The sequence below is a fragment of the Equus caballus genome, chromosome 30 (genome assembly GCF_041296265.1).
Source record: "Equus caballus isolate H_3958 breed thoroughbred chromosome 30, TB-T2T, whole genome shotgun sequence".
Taxonomy (NCBI): Eukaryota; Metazoa; Chordata; class Mammalia; order Perissodactyla; family Equidae; genus Equus; species Equus caballus.
The window spans coordinates 5,521,757-5,540,763 of record NC_091713.1 but is presented as its reverse complement, the minus strand read 5'-3'; positions in this window follow the sequence as shown (position 1 = coordinate 5,540,763).

Here is a 19,007-nt window from a genome sequence, read left to right as displayed (position 1 = left end):
GGCACTACATCATCCGTCCTATCATACTTCATCCAACTTGTGGGACTTTGCATCAACTGCATGGGCACTGCATCAAAATTCACAGACAATGCAGGGGGCCCTGCAACCACTGCAGGAACACTGCATCCAAATTCATTGGCACTGCATCCTCCGTGAGAAAATACTGCATCCACCTGTTGGGACACATCAGCCTCTGTTTGGGCACTGCATCCACATTACCGGACATCTCAGAAGGCACTGCATCCACTGCAGCGACACTGCCTCCAACATCATGGGCACTACATCATCCGTCCTATCATACTTCATCCAACTTGTGGGACTTTGCATCAACTGCATGGGCACTGCTTCAAAATTCACAGACAATGCAGGGGTCACTGCCACCACTGCAGGTTCAGTGCATCCAGTCCATGAGCACTGCATCCACATTAAGGGAAAGTGCACGGGGCACTGCAACCCGTGAAGAGACAATACATAAAGCTGAAGTGTTGCTGCAAGTGCAGTGAAATGACCGCTGCATCACTGCATCCTCCTTTATGGGCACTGCATCTTTCGTCACTACATACTGCATCCACCTTGTGGGACACTGCATCCACTGCCTCGACACTGAAATCCACACTCAGGGAAACTTCATGGGGCACTGCCACCATTGCAGGATCACTTCACCCACCTTCATGGGCACTGCATCCTACGTCACAACATGGTGCATCCACCTTTGTGAGCACTGCATCCTTTGTCACAACGTACGGCATCCACCTTCAGTGACACTGACGCCACTGCATGGGCACTGAATCCATATTCTGGGAACATGCACGGTGCACTGCCACCACAGCAGGGACACTGCATCCAGCTGAAGTGGCACCTCAGGCACACTGAATTCACCGCAGGATCACTGCATCCAACTTACTGGACACTGCATCCTCCCTCTCAACATGCTGCATCCACCTTTTGGGACACTGCGTCCTCTGCATGAGCACTGCCTTGAAATCCAGGGAAACTGCAGTGGGCCCTGCATCCACTGCAGGATTGTGACATCCACCTTCATGGGCACTGCCTCCTACGTGACAACATACTGCATCCACCTTTTGGGACACAGCATCCACTGCATGGGCACTGCAGCAAAATTCAGGGACAATGCAGGGGCACTGCAAACCATGCAGGGACACTGCATACTGCTGAAGGAGCACTGAATGTGCACTGTCATCCCCGCAGGCTCACTGGATCCCTCTTAATGAGCAATGCATACACAATCACAACATACTGCATCCACCTTATGGGAAACTTCATCCACTGCATAGGCACTGCATCCACATCCTGGGGCACTGATGCATACACTGCAACCAATGATGAGACACTGCATACAGCTGAAGTGGCACTGCAGGCACGTGAATTCACCGCTGCATCACTGCTTCCTCCTTCATGGTCGCTGCATCCTCTGTCACAACTTACTTCATCCACCATGTGGGACAGGACATTCACTGCATGGGCACTGCATCCACATTCAGGGACACTGCAGTGGGCACTGCAACCACTGCATGATTACTGCATCCACCTTCATGGGCAATGCATATCTGTCACAACATACAGCACCCACCTTGTGGGACAATGCATCCACTGCCTCAGCACTGCAATCCACACTCAGGTAAATTGCATGAGTCTCTGTCAAAATTGTAGGATCGCTGCCTCCACCTACATGGGCACTGCGTCCTACATCACAACATGCTGCATCCACAATGTGGGACACTGCATACACTGCATGAGCACTGCATCCACATTCAGGGAAACTGCAGGGGCCCTGCAACAACTGCAGGATCACTGCATCCACCTTCATGGGCACTGCATCCTCCGTGACAGCATACGACATCCACCTTTTGGGACACTGCATCCTCTGCATGGGCACTGCATCCACGTTCAGGGATAGTGCAGGGGGCACTGCAGCCACTGCAGAGACACTGCATCCAGCTGAAGTGGCACTGCAGCCACACTGCAATCCCTGCACGACCACTGAATCAACATTCATGGGCACTGCATCCACATTCTGAGACACGGCAGTTGGCACAGCAACAACTGTAGGATCACTGCATCAACATTCCGGGGGCACTACGTCGTCAATAAGAACACACTACATCCACCTTGTGGGACACTGCATCCCCTTCTCGACACTGCAAGAAACATTCATGGAAAGTGCATGGGCTAATGCAACCACTGCAGCAACACTGCATCCACCTTCATGAGCAATGTATCATCTGTCACAACATACTGCATCCACCTAGTGGGACTCTTAAGCCACTGTATGGGCACTGCATCCACATTCAGGGAAGGTGCAGGGTGCACAGCAACCACTGCAGGGACAATGCATCCAGCTGATGTGGCACTGCAGGCACACTGAAATCACAGCAGGATCACTGCGCCCAAAATCTTGGGCACTGCATCCTCCGTCACAACATGCTGCATCCACCTTGTGGGACACTGCATACACTGCATGAACACTGCAACCACCTTATCGGACATTGCAGGAGGCACCGCAACCACTGCAGCAACACTGCATCCACCATCATGGGCCCCACATCCCCCATCACAACATGCTGCATCCACCTGGTGGGACAGTGCATCCAGTGAATGGGTACTGCATCCACATTCAGGGACACTGAAGTGGGCACAGCAACCACTGCAGGATCACTGCATCCACCTTCATGGCCACTGCATCCTACGTCACAACATGCTGCATCCACCTTCGTGAGCACTGCATCCTCTGTCACAACGTACTGCATCCATTTTCAGTGACACTGAAGCCACTGCATGGGCACTGAATCCACATTCATGGAAGGTGCATTCTGCACTGCAACCACAGCAGGGACAGTGCAGCCAGCTGAAGTGGCACTGCAGGCACACTGAAATCACCACAGGATCACCAGATGCTGCATCCTGTGCACTGCATCCTCCATCACAACATGCTGCATCCACCTTGTGGGACACTGCATACACTGCATGAGCACTGCCTGCAAATACAGGAAAACTGCAGGGGGCCTTGCAACCACTGCAGGGACACTTCATCCAGGTTCATGGAACTGCATCCTCCGTGACAACATACTGCCTCCACCTGGTCAAAACTGCATCCACTGCATGGGCACTGCATCCTCCATCACAGCATACTGCATCCACCTTGTGGGACAATTCATCCACTGCATGGGCACTGCATCCACATTACCAGACATTGCAGGAGGCACACCAACCACTGCAGCGACAGTGCATGCAACTTCATGGGCACTACATCATCCATCATATCATACTGCGGCCAATTTGAGGGACATTGCATCCACTGCATGGGCACTGCATCATCTGTCGTAACATACTGCATACACCTTGTGGGACAGTGCATCCACTAAATGGGCACTGCATCCACATTCAGGGACACTGCAGAGGGCACTGCAACCACTGCAGGATCACTGCCTCCACCTTCATGGGCACTGCATCTTCCATAACAACATACTGCAATCACCTTGTGGGACACTGCATCCACTGCCTCGGCAATGAAATCCAGATTCAGGGAAAATTCATGAGACACTGCCACCATTGCAGGATCACTGCATGCACCTTCATGGGCACTGCATCCTACATCACAACATGCTGCATCCACCTTTGTGAGCACTGCATCCTCCGTCACAACCTACTGCATCCATCCTGAGTGACACTGAAGTCACTGCATGGGCACTGACTCCACATTCAGGGAAGGTGCAGGGTGCACTGCAACCACAGCAGGGACACTGCATCCAGCTGACGTGGCACTGCAGGCACACTGAAATCACCGCAGGATGATTTCATCCAACTTCCTAGGCAATGCATCCTCCATCACAACATGATGAATCCACCTGTGCGACACTGCATACACAGCATGAGCACTGCCTCGAAATGCAGTGAAACGGCAGTGGGCCATGCAACCACTTCAGGAACACTGCATCCACCTTCATGGGCACTGCATCCTCCATGACACATACTGCATCCAACTGGTGGGACACTGCATCCACCTTACCGGACATTGCAGGAGGCACTGCACCCACTTCAGCAACACTGCATCCACCATGATGGGCACTGCATCCTCAGTCAGAACATACTGCATCCACCTTGTGGGACACTTCATCCACTGCATGGGCAGTGCATCCACATTACCAGACATTTCAGGAGGCATTGCACCCACTGCAGAGACACTGCATACACCTGAAGTGGCACTGCAGGAGCCATAAAATAACCGCTGCATCACTGCATCCTCCTTCATGGGCACTGCATCCTCTCTCACAATATACTGCATCCACCTTGTGGGACAGTGCATCCACTGCATGGGCATTTCATCCACATTCAGGCACACTGCAGTGTGCACCGCAACCACTGCAGGATCACTGCATCCACCTTCAGGTGCACTGCCTTATCCATCACAACATACTCCATCCACCTTGTGGGACATTGCATCCACTGCTTCGGCACTGCAATCCACACTCAGGGAAACTGCATGGGGCACTGCCACCATTGCAGGATGACTGCATCCACCTTCATGGGCACTGCATCCTCCGTCACAATGTACTGGATCCACCTTCGGTGACACTGAAGTCACTGCATGGGCACTGAATCCACATTCAGGGAAGGTGCAGGGTGCACTGCAACCACACCAGCGACACTGCATCAAGCTGAAGTGGCACTGCAGGCACACTGAAATCACCACAGGATCACTGCATCCAGCATCCTTGGCACTGCATCCTCCATGACAACATACTGCATCCACCTGTTGGGACACTGAATCCACTGCACGGGCACTGCATCCAAATTACCGGACATTGCAGGAGGCACTGCAACCACTGCAGCAACACTCCATCCACCTTCATGAGCACTGCATACTCCTTCAAAACATGCTGCAAACACCTTGGTGGACACTTCAGTCACAGTATGGGCACTGCATCCACATTACCGGACATTTCAGGAGTCACTGCAACCACTGCAGCAACACTACATCCAACTTTATGGGCACTACATCATCTGTCATATCATACTGCATCCAACTTGTGGGATTTTGCATCCACTGCATGGGCACTGCATCAAAATTCAGGGACAATGCAGGGGGCACTGCATCCACTGCAGGTTCACTGCATCCATTGCATGAGCACTGCATCCACATTCAGGGAAACTGCAGAGGGCACTGCAACCACTGTAGGATCAGTGCATCCACCTTCATGGGCACTTCATCATCTGTCACAACATATTGCATACACCTTTTGGGAGAATGCATCCACAGCATGTGCACAACATCCACCCTCATGGGCACTGCATGATCCGTCATAACATACTGCAGACATCCTGTGGGACACTGCATCCACTGCATGGGTACTGCGGCAACATTCTAGGACAATGCAGCAGGCCATGCAAACCATGCAGGGACACTGCATACCGCTGAAGGTTCACTGCAGGTGCACTGCAATCACTGCTGGCTTGCTGTATCCACCTTCAAGAGCATTGCATCCTCCATCACAACATACAGCATCTGACTTCTCTGACACTGCAGCAACTGCATGGGCACTGTGTCCACTTTCAGGGACAGTGCAGGGGGCACTGCCACCACTTCAGGGTCACTGCATCCACCTTCATGGGCACTGCATCTTCCGTCATAACATACTGCATCCACCTTGTGGCAAACTGCATCCACTACCTCGGCACTGCAATCCACACTCAGGGAAACGGCATGGGGCACTGCCACCATTTCAGGATCACTGCATCCACCTTCGTGAGCACTGCATCCTCCATCACAACGTACTGGATCAACCTTCAGTGACACTGAAGCCACTGCATGGGCACTGAATCCACGTTCAGGGAAGGTGCAGGGTGCACTCCAACCACAGCAGGGACACTGCATCCAGCTGGAGTGGCACTGCAGGCACACTGAAATCACCAAAGATCACTGCATCCAACTTCCTGGGGACTGCATCCTCCATCACAACATGCTGTGTCCACCTTTTGGGATGCTGCATACACTGCCTGAGCACTGCTTCCAAACTCAGGGAAAGTGCAGGGGTCCCTGCAACCACTGCAGAAACACTGCATCCAAATCATGGGCACTGCATCCTCCATGACAACTTACTGCATCCACCTGGTGGGACACTGCAACCACTGCATGGGCACTGCATCCACCTTACCGGACATTGCAGGAGACACTGCATCCACTGCAGAAACACTGCATTGATCTTCATGGGAACTGCATCCTCTGTACAAACATACTGCATCCACCTTGTGGGACACTTCATTCACTGCATGGGCACTGCATCCACATTACCGGACATTTCAGGATTCACTGCAACCACTGGAGTGACAATGCATCCACTGCATTGGCACTGCATCCACCTTCGTGGGTATTGCATCCTCTGTCACAACATATTGCATTCACCTTCTTTCAAACTGCATCCACTGCATGGTCACTTCATCCACATTCAGGGAAAGCACAGGAGGACTCTACACCCACTGCAGGGACACTGCATCCAGCTCAAGTGGCACTGCAGTCGCACTGTAATCCCCACAGGACCACTGCATACAACTTCATTGGCACTGCATCCTCCGTCAGAACATACTGCATTCAATTAGTGTGTCACTGCATCCAATGCACGGCCATTGCACCCAGCTGAAGTGGCACTGCAAGTGCACTGATATCACCGCAAGATCACTGCAACCTACTTCATGGGCACTGCATCCTTGGTCACAACATACTTCATCCACCTTTGGGACACAGCATCCACTTCAGGGGCAGTGCATCCACATTCAGGGACACTGCAATGGGCACCGCAACCACTGCAGGAACTGTGCATCCACACTCATGGAAACTGCTTCCTTCATGACAACATACTGCATCCACCTGGTGGGACACTGCATCCACGGCTTGGGCACTGAATCCACATCCTGTGCCAGTGCAGCATGCACTGCAACCACTGCAGAGACACTACGTACAGCTGAAGTGGCACTGCAGGTGCAGTGAAATCACCACTGCATCACTGCATACTCCTTCCTGGGCACTGCCTCCTCCGTCACAACATACTACATCCACCTTGTGGGACACTGCATACACTGCATGAGCACTGCCTCCAAATTCAGGGCAACTGCAGGGGGCCCGTCAACCACTGCAGGAACACTCCATCCACCTTCATGGGTACTGAATACCCCGTGACATCATACTGCATCCACCTTGTGGGAGACTTCAGCCACTGTATCGGCACTCCATCCACCTTACTGGACATTTCAGTAGGCACTGCAACCACTGCAGTGCCACTGCATTCAGCTGAAGTGGCACTTCAGGTGCACTGAAATCCCTGCAGGATCACTGCATCCACCTTCATGGGCACTGCATCCTCCGCGACAACAAACTGCATACACCATTTGAGACACTGCATCCACTGCATGGGCACTGCATCAACATTCAGGGACAATGCAGGGGCACTGCAAACAATGCAGGGACAATGCATACTGCTGAAGGAGCACTGCAGGCGCTCTGTAATCACTGCAGGCTCACTGCATCCCTCTTCATGAGCACTGCATCCTTCGTCCCAACATGCTGCATCCCCCTTGTGGGAGATGGCATACACTGCATGAGCACTGCCTCCAAATTCATGGAAACTGCCAGGGGCCCTGCAACCACTGCAGGAAACCTGCATCCACCTTCATGTGAACTGCATCCTCTGTCACAACATACTGCATCCACCTTGAGGGACACTGCATCCACTGCATGCGCACTGCATCCACATTACTGGACCCTGCAGGAGGCACTGCAGCCAAAGCAGCAACACTGTATCAAACTTCATGGGGACTACATCATATGTCATACTCCATCCAACTTGTGGGACTTAGAATCCACTGTCTGGGCACTGCATCAATATTCAGGGACAATGCAGGGGGCACTGCAACCACTGCAGGATCACTGCATCCACCTTCATGGATACTGCATCATCCGTCATAATATACTTCATCCACCTTGAAGGACGGTGCATCCACTGCATTGGCACGGCATCCACCTTACCAGATTTTGCAGGAGGCAGTGCAACCACTGCAGCCAACTGCATCCACTTACATGGGCACTGCATCCTCCATCACAACATACTGCATCCACCTTGTGGGACACTTCCTCCATGGCATGGGCACTGCATGCAAATTCAGGGCCAATGTATGGGGCACTGTAAACATGGCAGAGACAAGGAATACAGCTGAAGGGGCACTTCAGGCACACTTCAATCACTGCAGGGTCACTTCATCATCCTTCCTGGGCACTGGATCCTCCGTCACAACATATTGCATCCACCTTCTGTGACACTGCGTCCACAGCTTGGGCACTGCATCCACATTCTTGGACACTTTAGCATGCACTGCAACCACAGCAATGACACTGCATCCAGCTGAAGTGGCACTACATGCACAGTGAAATAACCGCAGGATCAATGCATCCAACATCCTGGGCACTGCCTCGTCCGACACAACATACTGCATCCACCTTGTGGGACACTTCATCCACTCCATGGGCACTGCATCCACATTACGGGACATTTCAGGAGGCCCTGCAACCAACGCAGCAACACTGCTTCCAACTTCATGGGCACTACATCATCCATCATATCACACTGCATCCAACTTGTGGGAATTTGCATCCACTGCATGGCACTGCATCAAAATTCAGGGACAACGCAGGGGGCACTGCAACCACTGCAGGATCAGTGCATCCACCTTCATGGGCACTGCATCATCTTTCATAACATACTGCATCCACCTTTTGGGACACTCCATCCACTGCATGGGCACTGCATCAAAATTCAGGGACAACGCAGGGGGCACTGCAACCACTGCAGGATCAGTGCATCCACCTTCATGGGCACTGCATCATCTTTCATAACATACTGCATCCACCTTTTGGGACACTCCATCCACTGCATGGGCACTGCATCAAAATTCAGGGACAATGCAGGGGGCACTGCAACCACTGCAGGTTCACTGCATCCAGTGCATGAGCACTGCATCCACATTCAGGGACACTGCACGGGGCACTGCAACCACTGTAGCATCAGTTCATCCACCTTCATGGGCACTGCATCATCTGTCACAACATATTGCATACACCTTGTGGGACAATGCATACACAGCATGCACACAGCATCCACATTCATGGGCACTGGATCATCCGGCATAACATAGTGCATCCACATTTTTGGACACTGCATCCACTGCATGGGTACTGCAGCAACATTCTGGCACAATGCAGCAGGCAATGAAAACCATGCAGGGACATTGCATACCGCTGAAGGTTCACTGCATCCACTCTCATGGCCACTGCAGTGTACGTCACAACATACTGCACCCACCTTGCGGGACACTGCATCCACTGCATGGGCACTGCATCCACATTCAGGGACACTGCAGTGGACACCGCAACCACTGCAGGATCACTGCATCCACCTTCATGGGCACGGTGTCTTCCATAACAACATACCGCATCCAAGTTGTGCGACACTGCATCCACTGCAAGGGCATGGCATACTCTTTCATGGACACTACAGGGGACACTGCAACCACAGCAGGATCAATCCACCCAGCTCAAGTGGCACTGCATGCACACTGCAATCACCACAGGATCACTGCATCCACTGCATGAGCAGTGCATCCACATTCAGGGAAACTGCTGGGTACACTGCAATGACAGCAGGATCACTGCACCTAACTTCATGGGCACTGCATCCTCCATCAAAACATACATCATTCACCTTGTGCAACACTGCATCCACTGCATGGGCACTGCATCCACCTTACCAGACATCGCAGGAGGCACTGGAACCACTGCAGCAACACTGCATCCACCTTCATCATCACTGTATCCTCTGTCACAACATACTGCATCCAGCTGGAGGGACAGTGAATCCAATGCATGGGCACTGCATCCAAATTAAGGGACAGTACAACCACTGCAGAGACACTGCTTACAACTGAAATGGCACAACAGATGCACTGTAATCACCACAGGATCATTGCCTCCACTGCATTGGCAGTGCTTCCACATTCAGGGACACTGCCTTGGGCAGCCCAACAACTGCAGGATGACTGCATCCACCTTCATGGACACTGCATCCTTTGTCAAAACATACTGCATCCAACTTGTTGGACACTGCATCACTGCATCGGCACTGCAACCCACATTCTGGGAAACTGCATGGGGCACTGCAACCACTGCAGGATCACTGCATCCACCTTCATGAGCACTGCCTCCTCCATCACAGCATACTGCATTCACCTTGTGCCACACTGCATCCAATGCATGCGCACTGCATCCAACTTCATGGGCACTGCATCATCAGTCATTACATACTGCATCCACATTGTGGGACACTGCATCACTGCATGGCAGTGCATCAACATTCAGGGACAATGCATGGGGCAGTGCAAACCATGCAGGGACACTGCATACAGCTGAAGGATCATGGCAGGAGCACTGTACTAACTTCAGGCTCACTGCATCCATCTTTGTGAGTACTGCATCCTCCATCAAAACATACTGCATTCACATTCTCTGACACTGCAGCCACTGCATGGGCACTGCATCCACATTCAGGGACAGTGCAGGGGGTACTGCAACAACTTCAGGGACACAGCATCCACTGAAGTGGCACTGCAGCTGCACTGCCATCACTGCAGTGTCCCTGCATCTACATTCATGTTCAGTGCATATTACAACACAAAACACTTCATTTGCCTTTGGGACAATGCATCCACTGCATGGACACAGCATTCTCATTCAGGGACACAGCAGGGGACACTGAAACCACAGCAGGATCACTGCATCCACCTTCATGGGCACTGCACCATCCGTCATAGCAGACTGCATCCATCCGTGGGACAATGCATCCAATGCACCTGCACGGCATGCACCTTCATGGGCACTGCATCATCCATCGTAACATACTGCATGCACCTTGATGGACACTGCATCCACAGCATGGTACTGCATCACCATTCAGGGCCAATGCTGGGGGCATTGAAAACCATGCTGGGACATGACATACAGTTGAAGAGGCAGTGCAGGCGCACTGTACTCTTTGCAGGCTCCTGCATCCACCTTCGTGAGCCCTGCATACTGTCACAACATACTGCATCCACCTTGTTTCACACTGTAGACACTGTATGAGCATTGCATCCATATTCAGGGAAACTGCAGGGGCCACTGAAACCACTGAAGGATCACTGAATCCACCTTCATGGGCACTGCTTCCTCCCACACAACCTACTGTATCTATCTTCTGTGACCTTGCAGCCATTGCATGGGCACTGCATCCCCATTCAGGGACAGTGCAGAGGGCACTGCAACCACTGCAGGGACAATGTATCCACCTGAAGTGGCATTGCTGGCCCTCTGCAATCACTGCAGTGTCACTGCACCCACTGCATTTTCACTGAAATCAGACTCAGGGAAACTGCAGGGGGCACTGCAACCACTGCAGGATCACTGCATCCCCTGCATGGGTACTGCAACCACATTCCGGGACAATGCAGGTGTCACTTCAACCACTGCAGCATCATTGCATCCACCTTCATGTGCAGTGCATCCTCTGTCACAACATACTGCATCCACCTTGTGGGACACTGCATCCACAGCAGGGACACGGCATTCTAATTCAGGGACACTGAGGGTGCACGGCAACCACTGCAGGTTCACTGCATCCACCTTCAGGTGCCCTGATTCATCTGTCACAACATAAAGCCTCTACCTTCGGTGACAATGCATCCACTGCATGGTCACTGCAGCCACATTCAGAGACACTGCAGTAGTCTCTGCAATCACTGCAGGATCACTGCATCCACCTTCATGGGCACTGCATACTCCATCACAGCATGCTGCATCAACCTTGTGGGACACTGCATCCACTGGCTCGGCACTGCAATCCAACTTCAGGGAAACTGCATGGGGCACTGCATCCACTGTGGGATCATTGCAACCACCTTCATGAGCAGTGCATCCTCTGTCACTACATACTGCATCCACCATGTTTGATGCTGCATTCATTGCATGGGCACTGCATCCACCTTCAGGGACAGTGCAGGTGGCACTGCAACCACTGCACGATCACTGCATCCACCTTCATGGGCACTGCATCATTTGTCACAACATACTGCATCCACCTTGTGGGAAACTGCAACCACTGCCTCGGCACTGCAATCCAAATTCTGGGAAACTGCATGGGGCACTACATCCACTGCAGGATCACGGCATCCACAGTCAGGGACAGTGCAGGGGGCACTGCAACCACTGCAGGGACACCCCATCAGCTTAAATGACACTGCAGGTGCACTGCATCCACCTTCATGGGCTGTGCTTTCTACAACACAAAACACTTCATCCGCCTTGTGGGAATCCGCATCCAATGCATGGGGATGACATTCTCATTCATGGACACAGCATGGGAACTACAACCAGTGCAGTACCACTGCATCCTCCTTCATGGGCACTGCATACTCAGTAAGAACCTACTACATCTACCGTCTGTGACAATGCAGTCATTGCATGGGCACTGCATGCACATTCAGGGACAGTGCAGGCGGCAGTGCAACCACTGCAAGGACATTGCATCCACCTTCATGGGCACTGCATCCTCCATCAGAATATACTGCATTCACCTTGTGGGACACTGCATCCAATGCATGGGCACTGCATCCACATTCACGGAAATGTCAGGAGGCACTGCAACCACCGCAGGATCACCACATCCACCTTCATGGGCACTGCATCCTCCATCACAACATACTGTATCCATCTTGTGGAGACTTCATCCACTGCATGTTCACTGCCTCCACAGTAAGGGACATTTCAGGAGGCACAGAAACAACTGAAGCGACACTGTATCAAATTCATGGGCACTGCATCATCCGTCATATCATACTGCATCCAACTTGTGGGACTTTGCATCCACTGCATGGGCACTGCATCAAAATTCAGGGACAATGCAGGGGGCACTGCAACCACTGCAGGTTCACTGCACCCAGTTCATGAGCATTGCATCCACATTCAGGGAAACTGCAGGTGCACTGCAACCATTGCATGATCTGTGCATCCACCTTCATGGGCACTGCATCATCTGTCACAACATATTGCATACACCTTTTGTGACAATGCTTCCACAGAATGTGCACAGCATCCACCTTCATGGGCACTGCATCATCCGTCAAAACATACTGCATCCACCTTGTGGGACACTGCATCCACCACAGGGGTACTGCAGCAACATTCGGGGACATTGCAGTGGGCAATGCAAACCATGCAGGGACACTGCATACCGCTGAACGTTCAGTGCAGGTGCACTGTAATCACCGCAGGCTCACTGTATCCACCTTCATGAGCATTGCATCCTCCCTCACAACATACAGCATCCAACTTCACTGACACTGCAGCCACTGCAAGGTCACTGTATTCACCTTCATGGGCACTGCATCCTCCATCATAACAGACTGCATCCACCTTTTGACACACTGCATCCACTGCATATGCACTGCATCAAAATTGAGGAACTATGCACGGGCACTGAACACACTTCAGGGACAATGCATACAGCTGAAGGGTCAGTTCAGGCACACTGTAATGACTGCAGGCTCACTGCATCCTCCTTCGTGGGCACTGGATCCTCCGTCACAACGTATTGCATCCTCCCTCTGTGGCAATGCATCCACAGCATGAGCACTGCAACCACATTCTGAGACAGAAGCATGCACTGCAAAAACTGCAGAGACACTGCATACAGCTGATGTGGCACTGTATGTGCAGTGAAATCACCGCTCCATCACTGCATCCTCCTTCATGGGCACCGCATCCTCTGTCACAACATACTGCATCCACCTTGTGGGACACTGCATCCAATGCCTCGGCACTGCAATCCACACTTCAGGAACCTGCATGCGGCACTGCCACCATTGCAGGATCACTGCTTCCACCTTCATGGGCACTGAATCCTACGTCACAACATGCTGCATCCACCATCGTGAGCACTGAATCATCCGTCACAACGTACTGCATCCACCCTCGGTGACAATTAAGCCACTGCATGGGCACTGAATCCACATTCAGGGAAGGTGCATGTGCACTGCAACCACAGCAGGGACACTCCATCCAGCTGAAGTGGCACTCCAGGCACACTGAAATCACCGCAGGATAACTAGATCCAACATCCTGAGCACTGCATCCTCCATCACAACATGTGGCATCCACCCTGTGGGACACTGCATACACTGCGTGTGCACTGCATCCACATTCAGGGACACTGCAGTGGGCAACACAATCACTGCACCATCACTGCATCCACCCACATGGTCACTGCATCCTACATCACAACATGCTGCATACACCTGCGTGAGCACTGCAAGCTCCATGACAACATACTACATTCACCTGGTGGGAAACTGCAACCACTGCAAGGTCACTGCATCAACCTTCATGGGCACTGCATCCTCCATCATAACAGACTGCATCCACCTTGTGACACACTGCATCCACTACATATTCATTGCATCAAAATTCAGGAACAATACACGGGGCACTGCAAACACTGCAGGGACAATGCATACAGCTCAAGGGGCACTTCAGGCACACTGTAATCACTGCAGGCTCACTGCATCCTGCTCCTTGGGCACTGGATCCTCCATCACAATGTATGGCATCCTCCTTCTTTGACGCTGCATCCACAGCATGAGCACTGCATCCACATTGTGGCACACAAGCATGCACTGAAACCACTGCAGAGACACTGCATCTAGTGGAAGTGGCACTGCAGGCACAATGAAATCACCACAGGATCACTGCATCCAACATCCTGGGCACTGCATCCTCTGTCACAACATGCTGCATCCACATTGTGGGACACTGCATACACTGCCTGAGCACTGCCTCCAAATTCAGGGAAACTGCAGGGGGCCCTCCAACCACTGCAGGAACACTGCATGCACCTTCATGGGCACTGCATCCTACGTCAAATCATGCTGCATCCACCTGGTGGGACATTGCAACGACTGAATGGGCACTGCATCCTACGTCACAACATGCTTCATCCACCTGGTGTGACACTGCAACCACGCATGGTCACTGCATCCACATTACAGGACATTGCAGGAGGCAATGCAACCACTTCAGCAACACTGCATTCACCTTCATGGACATGCATCCTCCATGACAACATACTGAATCCACTGGGTGGGACACTTCATCCACTGCATGGTCACTGCATCCATCCTACCGGACATTGCAGGAGGCACTGCAACCACTGCAGCAACACTGCATCCACCTTCATGGGCACTGCGTCCTCCGTCACAACATACTCCATCCACCTTGTGGGACACTTTATCTACTGCATGGGCACTGCATCCACATTACCGGACACTTCAGGAGGCACTGCAACAACTGCAGCGACACTGCATCCAACTTCATGGGCACTACATCATCCGTCATGTCATACTGCATCCAATTGTGGGACTCTTCATACTCTGCATTGGCACTGCATCAAAAGTCAGGGACAATGCAGGGGGCACTGCAACCACTGCAGGTTCACTGCATCCAGTGCAAGAGTAATGCATCCACATTCAGGCAAACTGCACTGGGCACTGCATCCACTGCAGGATCAGTGCATCCACCTTCATGGGCACTGCATCCTCTCTCACAACATATTGCATACACCTTTGGGACAATGCATCCACAGCATGCGCACAGCATCCACCTTCATGGGCACTGCATCATCCGTCATAACATACTGCATCCACCTTCGGTGACACTGAAGCCACTGCATGGGCACCGAATCCACATTCAAGGAAAGTGCAGGGTGCACTACCACCACAGCAGCGACACTGCATCCAGCTGAAGTGGCACTGCAGGCACACTGAAATCACCGCAGCTTCACTGCATCCAACATAGTGGGCACTGCATCCTCTGTCACAACATGCTGCATCCACGTTTTGGGACACTGCATCCACATCATGGGCACTGCAGCAACATTCAGGGACAATGCAGGGGCCCTGAAAACCAAGCATGGACACAGCATACTGCTTAATGAGCACTGCAGGTGCACTGTAATCACTGCAGGCTTACTGCATCCCTCTTCTAGAGAGCTGCCATCTCCGTCACAACCTACTGTATCCACATTCTGTGACAGTGAAGCCATTGCATGAGCACAGCATCCACATTCAGGGACAGTGCAGGGGGCACTGCAATCCCTGCAGCGTAACTCCATCCACTTTCGTGGGAATGTATCCACATTCCTGGAGACAGCAGTCAACATCGCAACAACTGCAGGATCACTGCATCAACCTCCATGGGCACTGCAGCCTCCGTTACAACATACTGCATACATCTTGTGGCACACTGCACCCACTGCCTCTGAACTGCAAGCCACATTCATGGAAATTGCATGGGGCAGTACAACCACTGCAGGATCACTGCATCCACATTCATGGGCGTGGCATTCTATGTCAAAACATACTGCATCCACCAGGTGTGGCAAGGCATCCACTGTCTGGGTACTGCAGTCAAATTCAGGGACAGTGCAGGGGGCACTGCCACCACTGCAGGGACACTGCATCCACCTTCCTGGGCACTGCATAGTCCGTCATAACAGACTGCATCCACCTTGTGGCACACTGCATCCACTGCATGTGCACTTCATGAAAATTCAGGGATAATGCATGGGTACTGCAAACACTGCAGGGACAATGCATACAGCTGAAGGGGCACTTCAGGCTCACTGCAATCACTGCAGGCTCACTGCATCCTCCGTCTTGGGCACTGGATCCTCCAGCACAAGATATTGAATCCACCTTCTGTGACACTGCATTCACGGCGTGGGCACTGCATCCACATTCTGGGACACCACAGCACACACTGCAACCACTGCAGAGACACTGCATACAGCTGAAGTGGCACTGCAGACGCAGTGAAATGACCACTGCATCACTGCATCCTGCTTCAGGGGCACTACATCCTCTGTAAATACATACTGCATCCATCTTCTGGGACAGTGCATCGACTGCATGCGTACTGCATTCAAATTCAGGCACACTGCAGTGTGCACCGCAACCACTGCAGGATCACTGCATTCACCTTCATGGGCACTGCACCTTCCGTCACAACATACTGCATCCACCTTGTGGGACACTGCATCCATGCCTCGGCACTGCAATCCACACTCAGGGAAACGGCATGGGGCACTGAAGCAATTGCAGGATCACTCCATCCACCTTCATGGGCACTGCATCCTACATCACAACATGCTGCATCCACCTTCGATGACACTGAAGCCACTGCATCAGCACTGAATCCACATTCAGGGAATGTTCAGGATGCACTGCAACCACAGCAGGGACACTGCATCCAGCTGAAGTGGCACTGCAGGCACACTGAAATCACCACAGGATAACTGCATCCAACATCCTGGGCAATGCATCCTCCAGCACAACATGCTGCATCCAACTTGTGGAACACTGTATCCACTGCCTCGGCTCTGCAATCCAGACTCAGGGAAACTGCATGGGGCACTGCCACCATTGCAGGATCAATGCATCCACCTTAATGGACACTGCATCCTATGTCACGACATACTGCATTCACAATGTGGGACACTGCATCCATTGCATGGGTACTGCAGCAACATTCTGAGACAATGCAGCAGGCAATGCAAACCATGCAGGGAGACTGCATACCGCTGAAGGTTCACTGCAGGTGCAATGTAACCACTGCAGGCTCACTGTATCATCCTTCATGAGCATTGCATCCTCCGTCAAAACACAGAGCATCTGACTTCTCTGACAGGGCCGCCAATGCAGGGGCACTGCATCCACATTCAGGGACAGTGCAGGGGCACTGCCACCACTGCAGGATCAGTGCATCCAACTTTATGCACACTGAATCATCTGTCACAACATACTGCATGCATCTTGTGGGACAATGCATCCAAATAATGCGCACAGCATCCACCTTTATGGGCACTGCATCATTCGTCATAACATGCTGCATCCACCTTGTGGGAAAGTGCATCCACTGCATGGGCACTGCATCTGCATTCAGGGACACTGCAGTGGGCAACGCAACCACTGCAGGATCACTGCATCCACCTTCATGGGCACTGCATTCTCTGTCACATCGTACTGCATCCACATTGTAGGACATTTCATCCACTGCATGGGCACTGCATCCACATTACCAGGCAGTTCAGGAGTCACTGCAACCACTGCAGCGACAATGCATCCAACTTCATGGGAACTACATCATCCCTCATATTATACTGCATCCAATTTATGGGACTTTTCATCCACAGCATGGGCACGGCATCAAAATTCATGGACAATGCAGGGGTCACTGCCACCATTGCAGGTTCACTGCATCCAGTTCATGAGCACTGCCTCAACATTCAGGGAAACTTCAGGGGGCACTGCAACCACTGCAGGATCAGTGCATCCATCTTCATGGGCAATGCAAAATATGTCACAACATATTGCATACACATTGTGGGACAATGCATCCACAGCATGCGCAAAGTATCCACCTTCATGGGCACTGGATCCTCCGTCAAAACATATTGCATCCACCTTCTGTGACACTGCACCCACGGTGTGGGCACTGCATCCACCTTCTGGGACACAAGCATGCACTGCAACCACTGCAGAGACACTGCATACAGCTGATGTGGCACTGCATGTGCAGTGAAATCACCGCTCCATCACTGCATCCTCCTTCATGGGCACTGCATCCTCTGTCACAACATATTGCACCAACATTGTGGCACAGTGCATCCAATGCATGGGCACTGCATCCACATTCGGGGACAGTGCAGTGGCCACCGCTACCATGGCAGGATCACTGCATCCCCCTTCATGGGCACTGCATCCTACGGCATAACATTCTGCATACACCATCGTGAGCACTGCATCCTCCTTCACAATGTACTACATCCACCTTCGGTGACACTGAAGCCACTGCATGGGCA